This window comes from Castor canadensis, chromosome 2 (genome assembly GCF_047511655.1).
Source record: "Castor canadensis chromosome 2, mCasCan1.hap1v2, whole genome shotgun sequence".
Taxonomy (NCBI): domain Eukaryota; kingdom Metazoa; phylum Chordata; class Mammalia; order Rodentia; family Castoridae; genus Castor; species Castor canadensis.
The window spans coordinates 25,650,760-25,658,890 of record NC_133387.1 but is presented as its reverse complement, the minus strand read 5'-3'; the positions used below and the strand labels follow the sequence as shown (position 1 = coordinate 25,658,890).

Sequence of the window (8,131 nt, the reverse complement as noted above, 5' to 3'; positions counted from 1 at the left end):
CCTCCTCCGTCACCCTCATCTCTAATTTTCTCCCCAGTCTCCACTTAATTCATATTGCATCACTCTGTTTCACAGCATCACTCCATTTGCCCTGTTTGGGGAGCTGTGAGATCCCTCAGTGCCTCCCAGCTCTCCTAAGAATACACTCTGGCCTCACTGTTCCTAGAACCCCGCACTAAAAGTGAGAACATTGGCTACAGGAACATTCAGCTTTGTTTCCCTAGGGCAGTGAGGAGGGGGCTGGAGAAATCGCTGAGTTCTTGTGCAGTCATCAGGGAAGGTGTCGAGGAATTATTTGGGCACTGCCATATGCAGATATGTCCCCAGCCCAGGAGGGAGGACAAGCAGCTGCTGTCTCAGGGGCCAGCTGTGGCTGGCAAGGGAGTCCTGGGACAAGAATAAGGCACTGGCACAGAATGGGCAGCCCCAAAGGAGTGTCTTGGAGGTCTGGGGCTGCCTTGCCCAGGCTGACCAGGAGGGTTGGCTGGTGCGTACCTTTGTAGACATATAGGGAATTGCCCTGTATTTCACCCAAATGCACACTCGCTGTTTAAGGAATTCCCAAGTCCCTTGCTGGAGCCCAGCTTAGGAAAAACACTTCTAGAGGAATCCTGAGACCTCCTGTGACACTTGGGTAGCCAGAGGGTGGAGGTTTTGGGTGAAGGAGTGAAAGTGGAAGTCCTGTGGCCAATCCTGGCATGTCTCGGGTCAGGCAGGTTAAATTATGGTATGTGAGTTGCTGCGGTAGGTCTTGACTAGTAAACATTTCTTCAGTGCCTCCTATGTGCCAGGTGCCATGCCAGGCTCAGGATACAGGAGTGAACAAAGGAGCTCATGGCCTAGTGGGTACACAGAGGCACAGAGGGAAAAGAGAACTACACACCAGTGATCTTAGGGGTCCTGGTGCTCCTGGATCCTCCACCCCCAGCATCTCCACAGGGGTCATAATCCTTTCAAGGTGTCTATGGCTAATGAAGTTCCTTGGGATGGTTTCTTTCATAAGGAAATTCTTGAAACCCTCAAACCTTTCAGTGGCAAACTTACGTGGCCTGACAGATGGGGCAGGGCGGGGGCGGGGTGGGGGAGGCTTTGGAGGGCGGTACCCAATAAACCACCAAGTGTCCTGACGTGAGGATATTACCCACACCCCTCCTCAGGCTCGCTGCTCACATCCCTGTTCCCATTCGTTTATGTGTAAGTAGCTGTTGAAATAGTACAATATTTCATGAGGCTAAACAGAAGGCAAGGGGTCCTTGTGTGTAGGAGGCAGTGGAAAAGAGAGATCTTTGTGACATTTCTTAACCTTGTCCCCCAAGAGGTCAAGGGCTAGACGTGAACCCAGTGTCCCCAGAAGCTGAGTAGGAGAGGCCATGGGCGCATGATGGCCTATTCTTTAGGCAGATTTAACCTCGATTTGTGCCCTTCGCCTGAGGCTACCCAAGAAACGCGAGCCCCCAGCAGCCAGGATGTGTTCAGGCGACTCAGCCTCCTGTTCTTCGTGGCCTTCCTCCGCCAGGCGGCGCTCGGCGAAAAGACCCAGCTTGTCGCCCTCGCTCCCAGGCGAACATAAACTTCACTTTCTCTGCGGCCCTGGGCGGCTCCCAGAGACCTGCGGCTGCGGGCTGAGCCGACCCGGCGCGCAGCAAGCGAGGTCCGGGGCCCAGGACGCCGTCTCGCGTCAAGCCTTCCCCGAGGAGCACCGCAGTGCGGAGAGTTAATTAACACGACCCCCCACGGGGATGCCAATCCGATGTTGTGTGGCCTTGGGAAAACGTGTTCACTCCTCTGGGCCTCTGTTCTCCACCCAATCCACCTCCCCCACCCAAAAAAAAAAAATCCGCATCCTGCACTCCCTGGTTTAGGTCTATTCTACATCTACTATCCTGTAATTCCGTAAATAAATATATCAGACGGGAGGACACCCAAGCAAATCATCCAGCAGCCACGATTCGCCGCTGAGCTCATGCGCCATGTAACGAGTTTGGAAAGCGAATTTCCCTTTCACTTGCCGGTTCGGTTCTAGGGAGAGGAGTGATCCCCAATGCTGTGTTGAGGAGTCTGAAGCCATGCGGTCGCCAGTAGGAGACGGGATAGGAAAGGGTTAAAGGCTGAACTCAGAGGCAGATAGATGGCTGAGCTGTTTCCTAGCGGTGGGATCTTGGGCAAAGTCACCCCACCTCTCCCAGCTGGAGGCGGGTGGAGAGGACCCGCTGCGGTGATGCGCGCGCGATCCTTGCGCAGGGCCTGCGCGCGGTAGGCGCCCCTCGAGGATGACCGAGGGTAGCCAGGGCCAGCTGCTGTGGACGCGGGACCGCGGGGCCGACACTTCCACTTTATCTTTGTCCTCTGAGCCTAGGGACCATCTCGGGTGCCCGCCCAGTGTCTCTTAGAGGAGAGTAGGACTCTCACAAAGATAGGGACGAATCGGCGGAGGTACCTACCCCAGATCACGAAACTGCCGAGCTCTGGGGTCTTTTTCTTTTGTCCTGGAAGGAATTTACCATTACAGGACATTTCCTGGACTCCCCTAGCCAGAGCGCCTTTCTCGGGCTGAAAGGCAGGAGCCAGGGATCGCCTCTGCCTCTTCTCTGACCCGGTGCAGGAGAGCTCTGATCTTTCCGGGCACCCGATTCCTGTCCCCAGCCTTGGCGGGCTCCGCCGCTGTCTGTCCCGGGTCCCCGCTGGCGCCAAGCAGGGCACTACCTCGCTGAGGCTGGAGAGAGAATTCCACCGCTCAGCAAGTTCCCCTTTATTGTTGATCCCCCGCCCCTCTTTCTCTTTTCCTTCCTCCTCTGAATCAGCAATGCTAGTTCAGAGTAGCAGATGAAGAAGGAGAAGGAGACGGGGCCGAGGCGCCCCCAAATTTTACTGTTAACTGCCCAGCCAGCCTCGCGCAAAGGCGACCTGCGCTACTGGTCCGCTTTTCTGCCAAACAACTGAGTACCAGCCCCAAGTGCCCCGGGTTGAAGGGCACTGGTTGGGAGGACTGGGCGCGGTGGCTCTCCTTCCTTCTAGAACCCCAGCTCATTGTCCCTGGATGGCCTGGGCCCTTTCACGAGTGCTTTACACTAGACTCATTTCATTCTCACTAGCCTTCTGTGAGTAGGTTCTATTTCCTACACCTATCCTGCTGATATTGTCAGCAGCCCAAACAAGAAATACTAATAACGATCAAATACGGCAAACCAGTAATTTTCCAATAGAGCATTAAGATTTGAAAGGAGTGTTTGTAAGGTCCCTGCCTGCCCACAAAAAATAACACCCTACACTCAGGTCTAAAAATCAGCTACTCATGGGTCCTAGTTTGAATTAATTGCTGTCCTTTGTCAGGCTCAGGCTCAGGAGATATACCTAGCTGCCTGGGCTTTACATGAGTATAAGTATATCCCATGCAATATTAGAGATATACTTATATTAAAATGTATCTGTTGTTTATCTGAGCATACTTACACTTTTTTAAATGATTGGCTGTTTTTCTGAGATTCAAATTTAACTGGGGGTCTGGTCTTTTTTGCCTGCTAAATCTAGTGACCTTAGCACTGCGGACCCTACAGGGGTCTCCTAAGGACTGAACTTGGAGGGACCTTACCTGCCTAGAAATGCCCTCTGTAGAACTACTCCATTCTTCTGGGCACATTCACCCAGCATTTCCTCTTTGTCCTCCTCCTGCAATGCTCCAGCCTTCTTCAAGGTTCACAAGGCCCCACACCCCTGCCCAGGTGAGCCACTTGCCCCACAGTGACTGTTTAGGATGCTACAAAGGAGGTCCCTTTGGTTTGGGGCTGAGTGAAACAATTCCTCCATTTTGGGCTTCTTCTCAAGGTCCCCTGTCTTGCACCACTAGGAAGACATGAATCCTGCCTGAAGGGTACACCCACCCCTCTCTTAGCCAGCAGCTATGGAAGGGACTGGAGGCAGCAGAAAAGATTTGGAGTCCAGCAGCCTTAATTGCATCCCATTATAGTTAGAGTTAAATCCCTCAAGAATGTGTTATGAAAAACACATGTATTATGGACAAACATTCAGCTCTTCCACTTGCCTGCTCCCTCGTTCCTGATCCAGTGGAGGGACTGCTGAGGTGGCATTTCCACCTTGTTAGAAACATCTCCCAGCAATCATTTGACAGAGCTTTGGATGACCATGGTCAACCACACTAAACTTTAGTTCTGGGAACAGGACACCCAGCTTTGCTTTCTGACCCATTGCCTACTGAGAAGGAGATGCCTCTGCCTCAAGAAGGTGGCAGCTACCTTATTGGCAGAGGACTCAGGGAATTGTTAACACAGCCTGGGATTCTAGCCTCTGCTCCTTGGGCCCCAGCAAATGTCTCTCTTGGGCCCCAGCTCCTCCTAGCACACAACCACAAAGCTCCGATGATGCCAGTATGGATACAAGACAGAAACCACAGTGTGTCAAGTCCTGGGTAGAGCCTGGTCTTGCGATGCAGAAGAAGACAGAATTGGAATGGCTTCTAGTTCAAAATCCCCAAGCTAAGGCCTGGGGATAGGGAGACAAGGACAGATGAGGGCTGGCTGATCTTTAGGCGCTTGGAACGTGGCTCCAAGTGCTGTCTCTCCTGATCCCCTCTCCACAAAATCCCTGCATGGCTTTGGGCTGGAAGCTTTCTACCTCAAACCAAATTCTCTGAGTCACAAGGTCTTGTCCAAAACCCTTCCCTACACACCTCTAATCCCATCCCAGAGTCAGAGAGAGGAAAAGTAAGAGGCTACACAGTGAGCCGGAGCCGGCAAGGTGCCTGTGCTGAATTGCCCAAGAGCTCATAGATCTGTTTGCTTTTTCACATAGCACATGTTTACTGGGGCCTCTTACCACCAGGCCTGAGGAAGGCACTGGGACACAGGAGTGAGCAAGATGACAAGTTCTTGCCCTTGTGGCGTCCAGCAGGGAGGCAAACTTGATGGGCAATAACAATCTGATGTGATGGTGTTCATGCTGGGAGAAACAGGGCTGCTGTGGCATAAAGTAGAGGCCCCAGCCCACACTAGGGGTGGGGGTCAGAAAAAGCCTTCCCAGAGAAAGGGGGACTTAAGGTCTAAGCAGGCGTTCTGAGCAGGTGAGAGGCTTGTGAGGGGGTTGTTAGAGGGTGTGGGAGGCAGGGGATATTGTAAACAGCATTTTTGAAGTTCTCAGAGCAAGAACAAGACCCTGGAGCCTTGGAAATATGCTAAGTGAAAGACACCAGACACAAAAGTCACATATTGTATGGCTTCATTTATACAAAATGTTCAGAGTCAGTCAATCTATAAAGTAGGCAGCACCGGTGGCTCACACCTATAATCCTGGCTACTCAGGAGACAGAGATCAAGAGGATAGTGGTTTGAAACCAGTTCCAGGCAAATAGTTTGGGAGATGCTATCTTGAAAAAAAAAAAATCACAGAAAAGATTCAAGCGGTAAAAGCGCCTGTCTAGCAAGCCTGAGGCCCTGACTTCAAAACCCAGTGCCATCAAAGATAAGTAGACTAGTGGCTGCCAGGATTGGGTGGGGGAATGGGCAGTGACTATAAAAGGTTCAGATTTCTTTTGGAGGTGATAACAAGGTTGTGGTATTAGATGGTGGGGAAGGTTGTAGGACCTTGTGAATATGCGAAAAACCACTGAATTTAACACTTCAAAACGGTGAGTTGTTTGTAAGTTTTATCACAGTTTCTTAAAAGAGAGAAAGAGGCTCAAGTTCCACAGAGCAACTGAACTGAACTCATATCGGATGGAAAGGCCATCTTCAGCTGGACACCGAGGGCCACGGAAACTAGTGGAAGGTGTTAAGCAAGGAAGTGACATGGTCGAGTTTGTACCTACAGAATCTTGCTGTGGCTGCAGAGTGGAGGACAATTGAGGAGGACCAGTGAGGAGGCTGTTGCCATCATCCAGAACAGGGATTTTGTGGTGGTGGTGACAGGAACCATAACGGAACTTGTCTGGATGACAGCACCGTTCCCACAGACTTGGGTGCAGGCTTTAAGGAGGGCAGCAGGATGGACAGAGACATCTGGAGGCCAGGTTCCAGGTGGGCGTCAGCAGGATTGGATGCAGGGAGAGGAGGCTGTGGACAACAGGCACAAAACCAGTGAGTTACGGTAAGAGACCCTTCCATGCAGATTCATTTCTTTGGCCTGTTGAATTCACTGAAGAACATTACCCAAGGTCTGATCCATGTCTCTGCTCAGCTAGAAGTCCCTTCGTGGATTTCCTCTGAAATAGTGAAGGACAAAATCCAAAAGAGTGCCTTTAATTTTACTCTTAGAATCTTCACATGTGAGGTTACCAGAATGATTTTCTGCTACCAGCTCAACAATTGTGTTTCTTAGCAACAGATTTGATTTATAATGTTGACTAATCTGTCAGGAACAAGTACCACACTCTGGTCAAGCATGGTGGTTCCCACCTATAATCCCAGCTATTTGGGAGGCAGAGATTGAGAGGACTGCATTTGAGACCACGCAAAAAAATTAGTGAGATCCCCATCTCAACAAATAAGCCAGGAGTGGTGGTACAGAACTATAATCCCAGCTACTTAGAAGTCATAGGTAAGAGGCTGGCCCCAGGCAAAAACATAAGACCCTATCCAAAATATAACTAAAATCAAAATAGGACTGGTGGTATGGGTCAAGTGGTAGAGCACTTGCTTAGCAAGCACAAGGCCCTGAATTCAAACCCCAGTACTACCAAAATAAAAAAAAATTTTTTTTAAATCACACTTCTTTTGGGAAGATGGGAAAAATATAAAAACTTGTTTTACCCATGGTTGAATCTAAGTGGGTTTGTGATGTTCATGGAGCCTGGAATGATTATTTTTAAAATTTTATGTTTGCACAAGATAAGTTTACTAAGTGGAGTTTTGCTATGTTCTATGGCTTTGTTCTAAATTAGGAACAGGTGTCTGACAGCTGGATTTGTTTTCTATGCTGAATTCTAATCTCTAAAGGCAAACAGAGATCAATAGGACACCTCGAGTATCTGTGCTTTGTAGATCAGGACAGGAGGCTCAGGCCTTGAAGAGTATTTATCAAACACATTTCTCAATGATGCATTTTACCTAAAGCTAAAAATAAGCAAGGATCTGTAATAGAGAACACTTCCCTAACGGGGAGGGGAAGACATTGTCAGAGGAAATGGAATGAAATATCAAGAGATAAGAGCCAAATCACGCCTGGACACGAAGGCTGCTGTTAGGGCCATCAGATTTATTCTTTTCATTTGCAGAACGATTTTGGGAATAGAATTTTTGAAAAGCTTGAAGATTAAGAGACTACTTAACAAAAACTGTCAGAGAAGCTTGCTGTAGGAAATGTCTATTTCAGCCAATTCTCAGACTGAAGTCTGATTTCTTTTTTTCCCCAAATTGTGCTTACTGGGGGTTCAAGCCTTAGAGTGAGCTAGCTGATAGTGGCTACAAGGAGGGGAGTCTAGAGAGGTTATTTTGCATTTGTAAGGCAAGAAGTGATTTCTCTCTAATATTATATGAGTATAATTTTCTCCCATATGAAAAGTGTTAATCTTTTTCATCTAGCAACAAAGTATCTTGTAATTTACCCCAGTTTATAAAGTTTGGGGCCTAATGTTACAGTAAGTGTGGGTTTTCTCAAATTCCAAACTGGTTATTTGATTTTTTAAAGACTGTAACATTTGGAATGCCTAGTAAGAAAACATTTGCAAACATTTAGCTAGGATACACTATTCAGTTTTAACATACGTTTTTACACGTAGTTTGAACAAATGTATTTTAATTTTTTTTTAGTAAAACATAACTCAAATTTCTACAAGCCTTGAAATCAAACACAGTGATTCTTATTTGAATTGTGTCTTCTGTAATAGGTTTCAATAAAGTTGGACCAACTTTATTATTGTCTGAAAAAATGCATTAAGCAGGTTTTATGGGCCGGGAACATCACTCAAGTGGTATAGCGCCTGCCTAGCTAGAGGGGGATGGTGCAGGGTGGGTGATGTAGCCAGATACCAGTGGCTCAGGCCTATAATCCTAGCTACTAGGGAGGCTGAGATCAGAAGGATCATGGTTAGAGGCTAGCCTGAGCAAATAGTTCTCAAGACCCCATCTCCAAGCTAACTAACCACAGCAAATGGACTGGAGGTGTGGCTCAAGTGGTAGAGCAC

At 48.6% G+C, this 8,131-nt stretch overlaps 1 protein-coding gene across 1 annotated transcript in view; it reads right to left on the bottom strand.

Moving 5' to 3' along the window:
* Positions 1–5,237: 5,237 nt before the first annotated feature.
* The window catches only part of Rbm28 (RNA binding motif protein 28), a 57,327-nt gene continuing 54,433 nt past the window's right edge, over positions 5,238–8,131 (bottom strand). Inside the window, exon 20 of the mRNA XM_074063852.1 lies at positions 5,238–6,062. The gene's annotated coding sequence lies outside the window, so the exon portion shown is untranslated. The remainder of the gene's footprint in view (positions 6,063–8,131) is intronic.